Raw genomic sequence first — 19,694 nt, 5'->3', positions numbered from 1 at the left:
CGCAACCGAGCACACCATCGTCTTCAGCGCACTCGCATGAGCCCGTAGCACCCCCGCACGCCCCTCGCCGTGCCTGCTAGCGACTAGTTCGACCTCGCCCGAACTCTGGCCGCCGCGGAGGTGCTCGCCGCCGTCGTTTCCGGCTACCCCAGCTCCAACCACTGCCACCAGTCGACGCGGCTCACTCCCCGCATCACGTAGATGGTCTCCGCCATCCTTTTGGTCGCCGGAGTGCAAAACCCGCGCTGCTCCGCCGCGTCTGGCCTCGCCGGCGGCTAAACGCCGGCGAGTTTGACCACTTTTTGACCATGGACTGATGCGTGGGCCCAAGTTGACTTCCCCCCTAAGCCCGTGACAGGTGGGGCCGGCCTGCTAATTAGTTTAGGATTAGTGTTAACTAATTTTAATTAGTTTAGTCACTGACATGTGGGCCCAGGCCCCACTGACAGTTAATTAGTACTAACTTAATCCTGTTAATTAGCTGAGACACTGACAGACAGGGCCCACCAGTCAGGTTTGACTGGCCCCGGCGCCTTTGACTCGCTGACGTCATAGTGACGTAGTGCTGACGCATTTATTCTTTTTCTGGATTTATTTTTATATAGGAAATTCCAGAAAATAGCTAAAACTTCTAAAAATCATAGAAAATCAACCATAGCTCCAAATCAAACAAATTATATATGAAAAATGATCAGAAAAATTCAATCTATCCATCTGTAATGGTTTCATGCATGACAAAACAAGATAACCTTGCTGTTTAAGCAAAATAAGATAATGCACCAATAAGGCTATGTTAAATGAACTAACATTTGAATCTTTGATTCAAATGAGTTCATTCCTTTCTGTTTTAGCTTGCATTAGGCCAAGACACATTCATTTTGCCATGTCATAGCATGCATCATATTGTTGCATATTGTCATGTGTTGATTATGTTCGGTGTGTCTTTCGTGGTAGGTTCTGCCTCCGAGGATAACCCCGAGTATCCGTCTGAAGGGCAGTACCCTACTACCACTACATCAGGCAAGCAGCCCATTGATCATTCCGATACAAACCCATGTTCTGACTTCTGCTCTTGTTTACTGCATTAAGACAACGCGATTCAAACTGCTGTGTGCTACGGTAGTTGAACCCTTATCCTCTGCATGACCTGTCATTGCCACAGTAACTAGATGAAACCCACTAGCATGTGTAGGAGTTGATTGAGCCACGTATGTGATTCCTACCTTGCTATGCCTGCTATGCTTAGATTTGTGTCAGGTCTGGTTCATCTGGGTGATGGGCTAGAGTGAAATGATTATGTCGGTAATGTGAGTGAGGTGTTGAACATGTTTTGGTAAAGGTATCGATGAGAGGCCATGTAGGAGTACATGGTGGGTTGTTTTATTGAGGCCGTCCATAAGAACTGAGATCTGTATGCGTGATTTAAGATTCAGCTACTACCACACATTGGCCCTGAAATATGACCCCGCTCGACTTACTGACCCCTCTCGTCCTCTGTCCAGGAGTTGCAACTAGTTTCTGGTGTTTGTAGGTTATGTGTTGGCGGCCGTGCGTAGCGCTGACCCTAGGGGTGGGCTATGATGCGGTAGATACACTGTGGCACGGTGTTCCGAGTCGCCCATTTGGTGTCTCGGGAACCCTGCACACATCGTTTGGGGCCGTTGAGGACACCCCGGCCGGATCTCCTTGCGGATGGAACCTGAATAGGCAATAAACCTGGACTAGAGACTTGTGCGGTTAGTCAGGTCATGGTCTACACCCACGTCGGTTTTCGCTTGAAGTCTGCCGAGCACATGTCGTGCGCAGACGCTAAGTGGTGGAAACATGTGTGATGAAGTACACCCCTGTAGGGTATAAGTCTATTCGAATAGCCGCGTCCGCGGTAAAGGACTACTTGGTTGCCTATACAGTTCATAGACAAGTTAATGGACACTACTAAAAGACTCAAGATAAGTTTGAGTACCGAGGATGGCCCTCTCGTAGGATGACGAGGGCGGATCCCCGGTGGAGTATTGTGTTGGTGAGTAGTGGACTCGTGTGCGAAAACTATTTTACTAGTGGGGTCTCGTAGGATAGCTTAGCCAAGAGTCAAAGCTGGCTTGCTGCAACAACTCCACCACCTTCTTGAGAATGAGCATGTATACTAGGTTCTGATGTAAGACTTGCTGAGTACCTTTGTAGTCATGTTTGCTTAATTACTGTTTTCAGACGACAACACCGTCCCCTCCGACGGGTTTTACGTAGATCTCGACATCGATGAGTGACTTGCCACCCAGGTGGTGATCATGGCCATGGAGGGCCCTATGTAGATAGACAGGCTTCGAGAAGCCTTCTTTCTTTCTAGTGTCTGTACTCAGATTATTTGCTTCCGCATGTGCTTGCATGCTTGTATGACTTGAGTGTCGGGTCATGTGACCCCTACCTGTATGAACATGTTATGTATGGCTCTCTGGAGCCTTTAAATAGAGTACTTGAGTTGTAGAGTTTTGTTGTGATGCCATGTTGTATGTACTCATATCGGGCATATTGTGTGTATGATTGAAATGCTTGGTATGAGTGGGATCCGACAATCTAGTTGTTTATCCTTGGCAGCCTTTCTTATGGGGAAATGTAGTCTGGTGTTCCTCGAGCCATAGTAGTACGCTACAGTCCGGTTCACCGGAGTCCTGCTAGCCAGCACTACTGCTCAGGACACTCAACTGGCCGGCATGTGTTTCACTTCGTTCCTATGTCTGTCCCTTCGGGGAAATGTCACGCGGTGACATCCGGAGTCCTGCCTAGCCTGCTACAGCCCGGGTTCCCCGAAGTTCTGTTAGCCCAGTGCTACAGCCCGGATTCACTCGCTGATGACCGACATGCTCGATGTGATTCATGTTTGCCTGTCTCCATAGGTCTGCGCCGCTTTGGGTTCACGACTAGCCATGTCGGCCCGGGTTCTCTGTCATATGGATGCTAGCGACACTATCATATACGTGAGCCAAAAGGCGCAAACGGTCCCGGGCCATGGTAAGGCGACACCCGTGGGGATACCGTGCGTGAGGCCGCAATGTGATATGAGGTGTTACCGGCTAGATCGATGTGACTTGGAATCGGGGTTCTGACAGATAAATGGTGCGTCTTGAAAGTGCTTTCATTAAGGGTGACCGACACGTGGCATCCACCGTAACGGGTCGCCGTTAAGCTATCGGGTCCGGTTTCAGATCTGATAACCCATTAACAGCCTAGACCAATGGGGATTTTCCACGTGTAAAATTCTCATTGGCCGGAGGAAACACGTGTTGGCTCACCGTTGGGACAGATGTCATCCACTCATTGGACAGGAGGCACCTATGATAGGTCGACACGTGGCACATCCCAACAGTGGCCCATTCAGGTGAAAAAGGATGCCCTAGTAGAAATTAGCAGGTCGGCCCATATAAGACCTACTTGTGTCAGGTCCATTTAAGCCCACATCCCATACGAGATGTGCCGATTCGGCCCGTTAAAGATTTGACACCATTGCAGCCCATCGTCAGTTCAAGCCCGTTAACAGGCCGCTATATATTTGGGCTCAATATCGGCCCGATGTGATTTCGGCCTGTTAACGGCCCATTCAAGGGATGGGCTAATTTTCAGGATGTACATCTTCCGGCCTTTTAGCGACCCATTTAATGTTGGGCCAATTTACGGCCCGGTGTGTCTTTCAGCCTGTTGACGGCCCATAAATGAGTTGGGCCATTTGTAGTCGGACCTTAGTTTTAGCCTTTTAGTGACCCATTTAAGTGTTGGGCCAATTCCCAGCCCGGTGTGTCTTCCAGCCTGTTGACGGCCCATAAATGAGTTGGGCCATTTGTAGTCGGACCTGAGTTTTGGCCTTTTAACGACACGTGCTCTTCATGGTCCAATACTAGCCCGGTTTCTCTTTCGGCCTGCTAAAGGCCCACAACACAGTTGGGCCATTTATCGTACGACCTTGTCGGATGTGGGGTTCCGGCAAACCCTTAAGGTTTGAACATTGGGGTGCGCACGAAGTCTTTTCCTCCCACCGATCTACGCCCTAGCTCGCTAAGATCTCGCGGCTGAACTCGACGAACTCACAACACAGAAAGACACAGGATTTATACTGGTTCGGGCCACCGTTGTGGTGTAACACCCTACTCCAGTGTGGTGGTGGTGGATTGCCTCTTGGGCTGATGATGAACAATAGAAGGGGAAGAACTGCCTCCTGAGGTTGAGGTGTTCTTGTGCGTGGCTAACTTGTGCGGGTGAGAGAGCGATCTAAGATGCCGTCTTCCTGCCCCTGATGGTGGCTAGTCCTACTTATAGAGGCCCTGGTCCTCTTCCCAAATATTGAGCGGGAAGGGAGCCAACAATGGCGGGCTAATTTGAAGGGGGACAGCTAGTACAAGCTATCCTGACAAAAGGCGGTCTGCGCCTGCGAAAGGCTCTGGTGGTGACATCGTCTTGGGCTCCACGATGACCTCCGTCTTGCCGTCCTTCCGGTCTTGGTCTTGTTGCACCAAAATGGCAACCTTTGCCTGATGCCTCGGTACTGCTCGCCCGCGCTAGCTTCCTTAGCACCAAAGAGGAAACAAGGACGCGGCGCGTGCTGGCGCCCGCCTGGTGTCGATCGTCATGGCTCACGTCACGAGAGCCTCGTGAGGTTCACCTTGCCTTGATACCTCTGCTCCTCGTGAGCCTGCTTGACTAGGCCGCTCCATAGGAGGCCTCGTGTCATCCTCCTCGCGAGGCTTGGCCCCTCGCGAGGGTCTTGGATGCCTTGTTGATGAAGATGGGCCGTACGGCCTACTGGCTTAGCCACGCAGCGGGCCGCAGGCAGGCAAGTCCGGGGACCCTCGTTCCAAGGACGCCGACAGTAGCCCCCGGGCCCAAGGTGCACTCGGGCTTGGCTTCGCGGCGAAGCCAAGGGCCAAGTATAGAGTGCCGCGGGCCCCCAAAGCCTGCGGCCTTGGTCGACGCGTGTCGGTTGATTGGTCGTGGGCGTCTCCGCTTCCCCATGCTGCCTCGACAACTGCACAACTTGACGAGTCCCTGTGACATGCAAGGGAAACCATCATACCTGCGGGCGTGGGAGGTGCCGGTTGGCCTTCTTTTGCTATAAATGGGGAGGGGGGCGGAGCCCCCGTCGCCCATCTCTTCCTTGCTTGCTGCTTCTTCTTCCTCGCTCCACTGCTAGCACGAATGGCGCCTATCAGAAGGTTCTCTGCCGAAGAAAAGGGGAAAGCCCCACGGGAAGTCTTGGAGCAACTCCCGTCGAAGAAGAGGTCGATCCACCGCCGTGAAGAAGCGGCGATGCAGGTGGTGGCGAGGCCTTGGTGCGGGCGGCCTCCTCCAGGGTATCCGCTACCCCTGTACGCCCAACCCGAGGGCTCAGGAGGGCGGGGCGACGAGCAGCGCCGCCGACGCCGTGCTCGAGGTCGCTGCGCCACGGCGACGCACGTCGTTGCCCCTGGAATCCACGCCGCGGACTCCTCACGTGAGCTGGTGCTGTGGGCGCCAATGCCGCCAAGCTCTTGGATCCGCTTCCCGCGGTTCTTTTCTGACGTGATGCCGTCGAGGGGGCCTCTCGAGCTCTGGTTGCAGCACGCCGACTGCGGCGCTCCTGCGACCAGAGCGGAGATTGAAGCGGTCCCCATCAGCAAGATCTTCATGACCCACGGCTGGGGCGAGATCGTGTGGGTCTGCCGCACGAGGGGCACCCTCACGATCCATCTTGAGCACGATGGCATCTCCACGCTCTTCTTCAAGGTCTTCGACGCCGAGGGCTGCCGCCTGGAGTGCTGCTTCGGAGAGGGGCGCGAGGCCGATGCGCGCTCCGCTCGCGACCACTCCAGCAGCAGCAGCCCTTGTGAGTCCAGCAGCTCTCCTGAGCTCTACGAGACTCCAGAGACGAGCGACGACAACTACGTGCCCCCGAGCTCTCGCCACGCTCGGAGCAGCGCTGCCGTGTCCAGCCGCCGCTGATCTGGATGGGGTCTGCGCCGGCCTCCCGTGGCCCACTATTGATGATGGAGTCTGCCACGGGGGGGGGGGGGGGTGTAGATAGGATCCTCCTCAGTTTTAGCTTTTTGTTTCCTTGCGAAGAATCACGAAGTGCCCTGTGGGGGCATGTAAGGGCCTGTAATGTCTTTTGTGCTTTTCTTCCCCGTTATGAAGATTTGATGAACGCTCGTCCCGTTAAGGCTCGGTCCCCCCTTTCTTTCCTCGCGATAGCTTGTTGCTCTACGCCGACAGGTCCCGGTCCCCAGGTAGGCTACAGCCGTCGCTGGTATGCCAGGTCGCATGCCGTGGTCAAGGCCAGGAGGTGTGCGGCCCGAGGTCCAGTAAGAGCCCCTGAGGCGCGATGCTCAGGAGGTCCCCCTTAGTGCTCAAGCGGCCATGGTTAGGGAAGAAAGGGAGCTGACATGGCCGCAACGGGATTGTGGCAAGGCGTGAGTGTCCATAAGGCCCAGATATTTAGCCGATCCGAGGGCAAGACTTATCTTGCGAACCTCATGACAATTCCTGACGTTGCGCTAGGGCTGCGCGCCAACTTATGTGGCACAGTCGGGCCGGCCCATACGAGTTTCCCTCCTCCCATGCTCTCTTTAGTGCTCTGCGTCCTCAGGTCCCAGCCCTCGAGCGAGCTCAGCCACCGCTGGTATGCCAGGTCGCGATGCCGTGGTCAAGGCCAGGGGGTGAGTGCTGGAGAGCCAGTAAGAGCTCCTGAGTCGCGATGCTCAGGAGCCCCCTTTTAATGCGCAAGCGAATTGCATGAGAGAAAAGGAGACTCGTGGTGCCGCCTGCTATCCTTCCTGCGGGGTCCCTATGAACGGGCACAAGAAGAACAAGGTTTGCCGTTACAGCCGTCAGTCTGCCGCTGGTTGGCCCGGATGAAATGAAGGCACTGAGGGCCTGGTGAGGTGATGTGCGCAGGGCGTGCCGCGAGCCAGAGCTCGACCTCTCAGGTTTGTCGACGTGGCAGGGACGGACCCATGTACCAGCGCCGTGCCTGTGAGGAGGCCCGTGGGAGGCGATGATCGGGTAGATGATGACCGTAGGCAGGTTAAGCAGGAAAGGCAAATCAGCTTGGGTAAATACAGGAAGATACATGCCACTGGGTCCGGCCCGAGCGGCTTGGGGATGATGCAACCCAAGGGGCGCCCCCAGCAAGGTAAGCTAAAGACATAAGCAAATGGGATACATGCCGTAGGGATGGACCCACATGGCCTGGGAATGATGTAGCCCAAGGGGCGCTCCCGTCTTAATGAGCTTGGAAAATGTCACCTGGTTCTGTAGACGAAACAGAGTTGGTGCAGCTGAAGTCGTGCGTCGAAGAAATGACTCCTCATGAGCCACCGGAGCCCTGAGCCTCGGGAGGCTCTGGGGGCTCAGGAGGCCACTTGAAGACCGTCTCCATTCCGTCCAGGACGATGCGGCACCTGGCCTCTTGAGCCGCCAGGTCACGCCGCATGGCGCGCTGATAGGCCGACGCCACGCTCGGCAAGCCGAGGGGCATGCGAACGTAGTTGTGTGGCGGGCCTCCGCAATGGCCCACACGTGAAGGCCAGAAGCGCTCCTGAGACATGGCCCTGTTGAGCCCTGGAATGTCGATGTAGACACGCAGCTCGGCACCCTCGCCTGGGTGGTGAGCCGCGCCCTATGAGCGGCTATCGCCGCGCATGGCTCTTACGTCTTGCAGTTCCTGTGTGGTCTTGGCGATGAACTCCTGAGTGGCGGGCACCCCTGGCCCGATGTTCTCCTGAGGAAAACATGCTGCGTAGCACGCCTCCAAGTGGTGCCCAAGTGCCTCCCTCGTGAGGCGGGCAAGGTTTGAGGCCCTCCAGAAGAGAGCCCCCGAGCCCTGCCCGAGGAGGGCGCCGGGCGCGCCTTCCTATGCGATGGAGGGAGGTGCCCCTTGGACAGACGCTGATCCTGATGAGGCTCCTGCCGCGACGCCATCCTCCCGAGGTCCTGCGCGGCGCGGCTGCTTCTTCTTGGGGATGGCCTCCGGAGGACCCTCGCTTCTGCCGTCGGGGTCGTCGATTGCTGCAGCTTGGAAGGCGCGCTCGAGGGAGCACACCGCATCCGTTTCTTCACACGGGACCGTGATGACCCCACCACTTCCAGGCATCTTGAGGACGTTGTAACCGTGGTGGGTGACCGCCATGAACTTCGCCAGGGCCGGATACCCAAGGATGGCATTGTACGACAGGTGGATGTGCGCGACGTCGAAGCCGATGAGCTCAGTGCGGTAGTTGTCGCGCGTGCCGAAGGTGACAGGCAGGCGGACCTGCCCTATCGGTGTGGTGGAGCCGTCGGTCACTCCTGAGAAAGGTTTGGTAGGCTGGAGCTGCTTATATGGCAGTTGGAGGTTGTCGAAAGTGTCAACGGACAGGACATTGAGTCCTGCACCGCCGTCGATGAGAGTCTTGGTAACCTGCACATTGTTGATGACCGGGAACACAACATCGGGAGGACGCCGGCAGTGGCCGCGCACTTGAGCTGATCTGCCAAGTTGAAAATGATGGCGCACTGGGACCACTTGAGCGGGTGCACGACTTCAAGCTTGGGGAGCGCCGCGTTCACCTCGCGAGCGAATCGTTTGAAGATGCGCTGAGAGGCTGGGGCCTGGGTGCTGCCCAAGATGCAGGCGATTGCACATGGCTCCTGAAAGCCTCCAACCCCCTCGTCCTGATGATGGTCGTCGTTCCTTCTTGGTGGCGGCAGCGGAGGAAGACCGGTGTTGCTTTGGGGGCAATCCTCACGAGGATGGTCCCTCCAGGGCCCCTCGCAAGGATGGTCCTGCCAGCGGTCCTCATGAGGCCTGTCGCGCCATTCCTGGCACGGGCCGCGGTCGTCCTAGCGTCCGCCTCCTCGTCCTCCTCCACGACCGTAGCCCCAGTCGCCGCGCTCGGGGCGTCGACCGTAGCGTCCCTCGCGCAGGGCTCGGAGCTCTTGGCAGTCGCTGGTGTTGTGGGTGTTCAGGTTGTGGAAGGCGCAGAACGGTCGGCTATTCTTGGATGACTCGGGCTGATCTCTGCCCCGTTTGGTGTCGAGCTCCATAGCTAGCACTACCGCTTCCTTGCGCTTCACGTCCTTGGCCTTGGCTTTCTTCTCCTCTGTGCCCGCGGCTGGCAGCTCAAGGAGGGAAAGGTGCCCCTCCTCAGCTCTTGCGCACTTGGTCGCCAGGTTGAACAACTCCTGAGACGTGCAGAGATCCTCATGGATGGCGAGCTCTTCCTTCATCTTGACATCACGGACGCCGTCGGAGAACGCGGAGATGATGGCCTCATCCTTGACCTTGGGGATCTTGAGGCGGGTGTTGTTGAAGCGTTGGATGTACTTCTGGAGGGTCTCCCCTGGTTGTTGCTTGATGCGGCGCAGATCGATCGCGGCCGGCGGGCGGTCGCTAGTGCCCTGGAAGTTGGCGATGAAGCGGTCGCGCATCTCGTCCCAGGAGGAGATCGAGCAGTGCTGCAAGTTCAGGAGCCAGGTGCGGGCCCCATCCTTGAGAGCCATGGGGAACCAGTTTGCCATGACTTTCTCGTCGCCGTTGGCCGCTTCGATGCTCAGCTCATAGAGCTGCATGAACTTTGTGGGGTCGGCGGTGCCGTCGTAGCGAGGCGGCAGATCCGGCTTGAACTTGCCTGGCCAGGCAACGCTGCGGAGATCGAGGGTGAAGGCGCGGTAGCCGGCCGTGGTTACTGGGGCCTGCCTCGGAGGTGGAGCTTAGCCTTGTCGAGGCCCGTGCGGCGCCGCCGCAAGCGGCGCACGGTCTTGACGAGGCGGCGCGGGAAGCGCGGGTGCAGCTTCTCGTGGCCGTGGGATTTCTTGGAAGCTTCTCTCTTCGCGCGCGTGCACCGGTCATGGTGGATCGCATCGCGGGGCCGCACACCTTGGTGCCAAGGCACGTCTTTGGGCTGGGGTGGCGGAGGTGCGCCTCGGGCCTCGTCGCCCATGGCTGGCTGAGGGTGAGGCCGAGAGAGGGACGGCGCCGGGGAGCCCCCTGCGGCGCGAACGAGCTCGGTGACGCGGTCGAGCCACTCCTCATAGAGGTCGTCGACTGGGCAGTAGCGCAGGAGCTCATTTGCGAAGAGGAGTGCGGCCTACACCTCCATGGGAGCGCGGTGTGCGTGAGATGAAGAACCGGCTGGGGCCAGCGATGGAGTGGCGGTGTGGCCGTCCTGCCACACCGAAGGATGAGTGAAGACGCTTGCTGCTCGTTCCCCACCGGGCCGGTGGCGGCGTTGGCGGCGGGGGACAGAGAACGACGTGGTGGCTCGCCGATGGGAGCTATCTGAGCAACGCGGGCGGTGAGAGCAGCCCAATGCCCAGCTCGAGCGCGGCGAGCGTTCGCCATGGAGACGATGGAGCGGTGGAGCGACGAACTAACGGAAGGAAAGCTACGACGCACCCCTACCTGGCGCGCCAAATGTCGGATGTGGGGTTCCGGCAAACCCTTAAGGTTCGAACACTGGGGTGCGCATGAAGTCTATTCCTCCCACCGATCTACGGCCTAGCTCGCTAAGATCTCACGGACGAACTCGATGAACTCGCAACACAGAAAGACACAGGATTTATACTGGTTCGGGCCACCGTTGTGGTGTAACACCCTACTCCAGTGTGGTGGTGGTGGATTGCCTCTTGGGCTGATGATTAACAATACAAGGGGAAGAACTGCCTCCTGAGGTTGAGGTGTTCTTGTGCGTGGCTAACTTGTGCGGGTGAGAGAGTGATCTAAGATGCCGTCTTCCTACCCCTGATGGTGGCTAGTCCTACTTATAGAGGCCATGGTCCTCTTCCCAAATATTGAGTGGGAAGGGAGCCAACAATGGCGGGCTAATTTGAAGGGGGACAACTAGTACAAACTATCCCGACAAAAGGTGGTCTGCGCCTGCGAAAGGCTCTGGTGGTGACGCCGTCTTGGGCTCCACGATGACCTCCGTCTTGCCGTCCTTCCGGTCTTGGTCTTGTTGCACCAAAATGGCAACCTTTGCCCGATGCCTTGGTACTCCTTGCCTGCGCTAGCTTCCTTAGCACCAAAGAGGAAACAAGGACACTGCGCGTGGTGGCGCCTGCCTGGCGCCCGCCTGGTGTCGACCGTCATGGCTCACGTCACGAGAGCCTCGTGAGGTTCGCCTCGCCTTGATACCTCCGCTCCTCGTGAGCCTGCTTGACTAGGCTGCTCTAGAGGAGGCCTCGTGTCGTCCTCCTCGCGAGGCTTGGCCCCTCGCGAGGGTCTTGGATGCCTTGTTGATAAAGATGGGCCGTATGGCCTGCTGGCTTAGCCACGCAGCGGGCCGCAGGCAGGCAAGTCTGGGGACCCCCGTTCCCAGGATGCCGACAGACCTGACTTTCGACCTCTTAGCGGCCCATGCTCTTCATGGTCCAGTACGAGCCTGCTATCTCTTTCGGGCTACTAAAGGCCCATAGTATAGTTGGGCCATATGTAGCCCGACCTTAGTAACGGCCTGTTAACGGCCCGTGAAATCAAATGGGCCCACCTGTCGCCCGCTTTGATGTCGGCCTGTTAACGACCTGGGAGGTAAGAGGGCCGACCATTAACTTTCGGCCTGGTAACGGCCCATTAACTTAATGGGCCCACTAAAGTTCGTTCATGTCTTTAGGCCCAATTAGATAATTTGAGCCCATTACGACGAGCAATTATGCACAAGACCAAAACCGATCAAGCAAAGGTATGACATACAGGAAAAAACGTTGCACATCCAACATATATTACAGGAAATTATATCCACCGGGCAATCAAAGATTGATGCCAGTGCAAATAATGAACAGAACCTAACGATCTACAACATTACAATCCACAACTCAGCGCGGATGACGCCCATAAGCATGTGGGCAAGTTCTTGCTGCTTTTCTACACTATCTCTGAAAACATTGATCAGTTGTTGTTGCGCATGAATGTGCACCTCTGATTCCTCCACCATTTCCATCATTGCTTCAGCCATTAATTGGTTCACAAACATACATTTTTCCGTTGCATTCGAGACAGAGGAAACTGAACAGATTCATATGGCGATTTTGGCAGGCTTGTATTATTGATAGTGGAGAGTGTCTCGACCACTGGATCATAACATAAATTAGGAGGGGAACTGAACAGATTAATCATGAGTTATTGCCATATTACCTGGCCTAGATTTATTGGAAAGAAACAATGGGGTTGCCTTGCTATTTTCAGAGTTTGTCTTCTTATCTTCAGCCGCCTGCACCAAATTAACACACTAGCATTGCTATCATTGGCCAGGTCAGATGATAGGAAAGCAACATTGACACAAGGAACGTTTGGGAAACTAGCCTACACCAAATTAACACAATATGGCACAGTTATCATCAGCCAGGTAAGGTAATACGAAAGCAACATTGACAAAATGAATTAATGGGCAACCAGGGCAGCACTACAATTCAGTAATGTGCATGATATGAGATAGTACACTCATGCAGCTCAGTATGCAAAACTACCAGGCAATTTTCCTTACAAAAATCAACATTCTCGCCTTAACATTTTGCTACAACTGAATTTAGATCAGATAAAGGTTGGATTCACACCGACTAACAAAATACATGTTGATGTAAAAATATAGTGATATACAGCAGGTACTTACATCAACATTGGAGCACAGAGAATTCCCGCAAGATACTTTCCTCGAATATGATCCCATTACAGAAAGTCTTCTATCCTTTAAGCTTATTTTCTAAAAGAGAGATGGGTAAGAAACATGTAGAAAATATGATCAGAATGCTATAAAATTTCATGATGCGAGGATGCACACATGCTTCTTAGAATGGAGTTGACATATTTTTGATGGACTGGAGCAGACTAGTTCTTTGGCCACCGGAATTGCTTATTATTAGTGGGTGTCGGTGTCAAAACCGGCGGATCTCGGGTAGGGGGTCACGAACTGTGCGTCAAGGCCGGATGGTAACAGGAGGCAAGGGACACGAAGTTTTACCCAGGTTCGGGCCCTCTTGATGGAGGTAAAACCCTACGTCCTGCTTGATTAATATTGAAGATATGGGTGTTACAAGAGTAGATCTACCACGAGATCAGAGAGGCTAAACCCTAGAAGCTAGCCTCTGGTATGATTGTATGTTGTTGTTGTTGTACTACAGACTAAAACCCTCCGGTTTATATAGACACCGAAGAGGGTTAGGGTTACACAAGGTCGGTTACAAAGGAGGAGATATCCATATACGTATTGCCTAGCTTGCCTTCCATGCCAAGTAGAGTCCCATCCGGACACGAGACGAAGTCTTCAATCTTGCATCTTCATAGTCTATCAGTCCGGCCAATGGAGATAGTCCGGCTGTCCGGAGACCCCCTAATCCAGGACTCCCTCAGTAGCCCCCGAACCAGGCTTCAATGACGATGAGTCCAACGCGCAGTTGTCTTCGGCATTGCAAGGCGGGTTCCTTCTCCAAATTCTGTGTACCTGTCGAAATAATGTCCGGTTCCTTGTGATGGTTTGTATTTCTTGGCTTCTACGCCCAATAATGGCCACTTTCCACGTATCGAGCGAATGTGAAGAGCCAGGGTGTTTTCACATTTACCCCCTAGCTATGTAAATGAGCCGCCTATTTAAAAAGATGAGGATTCAGATCCAAATCACATCATCCTCCCTTGCCGAGCCTTCATCAGAGCGCACCCGACAGAGATCCATTCCACCATGGCTGGTCGACGCAGCTCCTCCTCTCGCACCCTTAGCTCCAAGCCTGGAGATTGGGAGAGATGTTCCATCCCGCATAGCAAATTGGTGATGCTTCAGTCCTAGGAATTTCTTCCCCCGGCGTACCTGGTCCCAGTTCGAGCCGAGCTTGCCACCTATAATGGCGGAGAGCAAGCGGAGAGCCGTCCCAATCCCTCCAAGGGAGAGCGGGTGTGCCTTGTCCCTTATCTGGTAAGAGGGCTCGGATTCCCAATCCATCCGTTTCTCCGAGGGCTTCTGGAGTTCTATGGCCTCCAGCTGCACAACCTTACGCCTGCCTCCCTGCTACACATCGCGGGATTCGTAGCCCTTTGCGAGTTATTTTTGGGCTGCGAGGCTCATTTCGCTTTGTGGAAGAAGTTGTTCTGCCTTGTGCCCCGTTCTAAGAAGGGATCAATATATCAAGTGGGCGGAGCCGAAGTGTGGCGTATCACTGGGACCGGACACCTATCCGGGACCCCGAAGAAGACGTCCGAAGACTGGCCTTCAGAATGGTTTTATATAGAAGATGTCCCCCTTCCGGACCCTATTCGGGTCGACCTTCCTGAGTTTGACAACGCCCCTTTGAAGAAGCTCCAGAGCTGGCGTCCGCGGAGCTCCCTGGAGGAAGACGACTGGGACATTCTTTATCTGATGAGCCGGATAAGCTCTTTAGCTCGATCCAGATTGACCATGATCGAGGTCATGGCTATATGCATTATGCGGGGGTGCAGCCGCTCCAGTACAGAGGCCACCCCATGTGGGACTTCAACGGGGAGGATGACGCCACCCGCCACGGCCGCAAAGGGCCGGGATCGGCTGCTGATCTAATAAAGATCTTGTCCACTTTGTACAAAAGAGAAGAGGAGGAGTTCCTCCGTATCAACCTGCAGGGCGGATTCTCCATGTACAATCCTCCGAGCTGGGTAAGCGGAGATTTTTTCTCGCCCATCCGTTTTGTATTCCCGTAGTTTAAGTATTCATTCTAGCGATTTCGTCGCAGGAGCTGCGCCAGGCAGTAAAGGAGATAAACAACCCTCCTCCACAGCCGAGGACCCTGGACGGTCCCTTGACCCGGCCTCCCAGGAGGATCTGGACATATCCGTGGAGCTGATCGACGGGGTTTTTTTACCAAGGGAGTAATGACAATACCTTGGTGGCCATTACGGCCGATTACCCTAGGCTAGTTCCAACCTCACAGGTGACTGAGACTGAAATCCCAACACTTAAAAAGGGATCCGTCCTTGTGCTCTTTTTTTCATTGCCGTATAATAGCCGTGTCTTGCAGGGGAGGTCCTCGGGGCAAAAGGCCGAGCCTATGGCAACTAGCCAACAAGGGGCCGCTAGGCCAAGCAGGCTGAAAAGATCCACAGTCCGGATTGAGGCACCGGCGCAGCGGTATAGAACGTCGTCTTTATTCCAAGACATTATTTACAGAGGCATATTAGGCCCATACCTTCTTTTCAGGAGAAAGAGCGCTCGCCGGACTATACCCGGAGAGGCTACCAACCGCGCCTCCACAAGCCAGGCTCCAAGGCCGGACTCAGGGGTGGGAACGAGTACAAGGCGTGCACCGGGTGCTCCTCCGACAGAGGATAGGGATAGACTGTCCGCCACCCCTTCCGAGGTGGAAAGTGCCATGAACCATAGACGTCGCCGGACTGTTCTTCATGACGCTTGTTTTTCCCAAGAGGCTTTAGATGCCTTCAACTCGGGAGATGCGCACCTCCGTGCCGCTCAAAATGGTCTAGCCAGAGCCACATAGCAGTATGTAGAAGACATACGGGTGAGAAAATTTGATGATTATATATATCAGTAGCCCCTGAGACTTGAAACAGTTAGGATAACTGATTTATGGATCATTTGTTATGTAGGTTCTTACAGAAAAGAATACTCAACTGTCCCAGGAGCTGGAAGAGTGCAAAGCCCAACTTCAGGCCACACTGTCCGCCGCACGGGAGCCCAAGAGACCCCCGCTGGTAACATATCCATCAAATGATAAGTATTACATTAGAGTGCGACTTTATATGCAAATCTGACGATAAAATTGCAGATGATGCTGGAGTGAATCTGGATAAGCAGTAGCTCATACGCCAGCTGAAGGCTGGTGAGAGCGTGCTAACAAGGGTGAGGCAGGAGAAGAATGATCTCCAAGATGCCAACACCAAGCTGGGCATGGAGCTAAAAGATGTTCGTGCCCAACTGTCGGATTCTGTTAAGGAGAATCGGCGGCTTCGACGCGGCATATTTAGTAAGTGCTTGAATGAACTTTGAAAAAGAGTTCGGCGAGGAAGCTGGCTGACAGAGTTATGTCTGTAGGTATGCTGACAGGACGTCCTGCCGAGGAGATGCCTAGTTCAACGGGTGATCTTCTTCCTGAGCTCACACAGTTGCACGAACGAGTTCGGCAGGTGATGCAAGGCGTTGCCCAGGCCTTGTGGCCGTCCGTCTCCATACCCGAAGGCCTTGGAGAGCTTGCAGAAAAGCTGAAGGGAGCACGACGGCGTTTCCAATTATGGAAGATATCGGCCTACCGTCAGGGCGCCAGGGAGGCTTGGGCAATGGTGAAGACACGGTACACGAAGGCTGACCCGAACCACATGGCCGAAGTCGGACCTGTGGGGCCTGACGGCAAGGAGATCCCTATGAATTTAGTGTACGGCCAAGTAGAATTGGCCGCAAAGTATTCCCAACCGGACTGTAGACTAGACAGCCTATTGGAGGGCATTGAAGAGGAATTCAACCAGTCAAATTGACTATGTAATTGTAAAGTGACATATATGATGTCTTCTAGCCGGATTGTAGATCATTTGTCGTGGTGGACCTTTTCGCTTCAACCTTGGGACCGGACAGTCCGGAGTGTATCCGAACACCCTCTCGGTTATATAAGAACCGGGGCATGCGTGGAGACCAGGCGTAGGGGTCAATAGTGCTTTATCAGACAAGTGCCCAACTAGTTATGTTATATTACATGGGTAGTAAGAAACATCTTCCAGAGAGAATAGTTCCGTTAAGGGTTCCTTTCCCTGGGTAGGCATGCCCTAAAGTGCATGTCCGGACTGCGACAAGAAGCGCAGTAAAAACGTCTGGGGGCAGATATGGTTAATAAATAAAAGTCATCTTTTGTTCACTGACCGAATATTCTCTTAAGAACGCTAGCTTTCGGCTTCACCCAGTCTGACGTACACGTCCGGCTGACCCGGCGGTAACAATCGCAGAGGTGCTCCCCTTATGCCCTAGCCGAATTAACAGGAACGTAGGGCATAAATACAAGAGCCAGGCAACCCAGCTTGGCCAAAACTTAAGTCATATCGATGCATATAATGGTGAAAAAAGGTACATGCGGAATTATAACGCATGTGTTGGGTGTGATGCCCAGGTAAATAATTTAAGCTTCTGTGAAAGAAGCCCCCAGGTGTAGGTAGTGCGGCTAGTGCCTCTGTAATGTACAAATGAGGCACAAGGTGACCCGTGAAGGTCTAGAGGAATAAAGGAAAGAAAGGGAAACAAGACGGACAACGCATATGCAGAAAATGGACAAAGGGAGGGGACTAACATAAAGTCCGGTGCTAGGCGTAGAATCTTCGGAGCCTGGCTGCATTCCATGGGTTCGGCTCGAGTCGACTAGTCGATGCATCCCACAGTCGGTACGCTCCGCCGGTCAGAACTTGGTCGATGATGAAGGGACCTTCCCATTTGGGCTCTAGCTTGTTCTTTTTCTTATCCGGCAGCCGGAGAACTAATTCGCCAACGTTATAAGTTTTGGCTCGTACTTCTCTGCTTTGGTATCTGCGAGCCTATTGCTGGTAAAAATGCGGAACGGGCTTTGGCTACGTCGCGCTCTTCCTCCAAGGTGTCCAGACTATCCTGCCGATCGAGCTCAGCTTCTCTTTCTTCGTACATGCGCACTCGAGGTGAGTCATGAATTATGTCACAGGGCAGGACTGCCTTTGCGCCGTACACCATAAAAATGGTGTGTATCCGGTACTACGATTCGGCATGGTCCGCAGCCCCCAGAGTACGGAGTCGAGCTCCTCTACCCAGTGCGTGCCAGACTCTGTTAAGGAGCGCACTAGTCTGGGTTTAATGCCGCTCATTATAAGACCATTTGCTTGTTTGACTTGACCGTTGGTTTGTGGGTGGTAGACTGAAGCATAATCGAGCTTGATGCCCATTTTGCTGCACCAGAGTTTTACCTCGTCGGCCGTGAAGTTCATGCCGTTATCAGTGATGATGCTGTGGGGGACGCTGTAGCGATGTACAACCCCGGATATGAAGTCTATCAGCGGTCCGGATTCGGCTGTTTTAACCGGTTTGGCCTCTATCCATTTGGTAAATTTATCCACCATGACCAATAAGTATTTTTTCTTGTGGGTTCCACCTTTAAGGGGTCCAACCATGTCAAGCCCCCAGACCGCAAAGGGCCATGTAATGGGGATTGTTCGGAGGGCGGTGGGTGGCATATGGCTTTGATTTGCAAAGAGCTGGCAACCGGCGCAACGCTGGACTAAGTCCTGTGCATCTGCCTGGGTCGTTGGCCAATAGAATCCTGTACGGAAGGCCTTGCTCACAAGAGCCCGGGCTGCGGCGTGATGACCGCCGAGTCCGGCATGAATTTCTGCCAAAAGGTTCCGTCCCTCCTCTTCGGAGATGCACCGTTGAAGGACTCCGGTAGCGCTTTTTTTGTACAATTCTCCCTCGTGGACCCTGTAGGCCTTTGATCGCCGCACTATGCAGCATGCCTCATTTTGGTCCTCCGAGAGTTCCTGTCTACTTAAGTAGGCCAGGAATGGTTCTGTCCACGGGGCAATAATGGCCATTATTTCGTGGGCTGATTGTGTTATTTCGGTGGCGGAGCCTCCGATTGTGTCAGGGAGTTCGGTATCGGGTATTTTGTCCGGGTCCGGACTGTTGTTACCGGTGTCCCCTTCCCATGCTATGGATGGCTTGAAATTCCTTTCCAGAAAAATGTTGGGAGGGACCGCGTCGCGTTTGGCGCCAATGCGGGTGAGGATATCCGCCGCCTGATTGTTTTCCCGAGCCACATGGTGAAATTCGAGCCCTTAGAACCGAGCTGACATTTTTAGGACGTCATTGCGATAAGCGGCCATTTTTGGATCCTTGGCATCAAAGTCTCCATTTATTTGGGATATCGCGAGGTTTGAATCCCCGCGCACCTCTAGGCGTTGAATGCCCATGGATACTGCCATCCGGAGACCATGGAGGAGGGCCTCATATTCGGCTGCATTGTTGGAGTCTGTATACATTATCTGCAGTACGTATTGAATGGTGTCTCCTGTTGGGGACGTCAAAACGACGCCAGCCCCCAGACCAGCCAACATTTTGGAGCCGTCGTAGTGCATGATCCAGTTTGAATATGTGTCGTACTCTTTAGGGAGTTCGGCTTCCGTCCATTCAGCGACGAAGTCAGCCAAAACTTGCGATTTAATAGCTCGCCGTGGTTTGTAAGTTATGTCGAACGGGAGGAGCTCAATGGCCCATTTGGCAATCCGGCCCGTCGCGTCGTGGTTGTTTATAATATCGTTGAGTGGTACTTCCGAGGCTACCGTTATCGAACACTCTTGAAAGTAGTGTTGCAGCTCCCGGGATGCCATAAATACCACGTACGCTATCTTTTGATAATGCGGGTACCGTGATTTGCATGGGGTAAGGACTATGGACACGTAGTAAACCGGCTTTTGAAGGGGGAATTTGTGTCCGTCCGCTTCTCGCTCAACGACAAGCACCGCGCTTACTACTTGATGAGTTGCCGCAATGTATAATAGCATTGGTTCGCCAGTGTTTGGCGCGGCCAGGACTGGGTTTGTTGCCAATATGGCTTTTATTTCGTTCAGTCCGGCCATGGCAGCGTCCGTCCACTCTAAGTGTTCGGTGCGCCGTAGGAGGCGATAAAGGGGTAATGCCTTTTCTCCCAAGCGGGAGATAAAGCGGCTTAGAGCCGCCATGCATCCAGTTAATTTTTGTATTTGTTTGAGGTCAGTTGGGGTA

Source organism: Triticum urartu, chromosome 1A (assembly GCF_056163025.1).
Source record: "Triticum urartu cultivar PI428250 chromosome 1A, HENAU_Tu73, whole genome shotgun sequence".
Classification (NCBI taxonomy): domain Eukaryota; kingdom Viridiplantae; phylum Streptophyta; class Magnoliopsida; order Poales; family Poaceae; genus Triticum; species Triticum urartu.
This window is presented reverse-complemented; position numbering follows the sequence as displayed.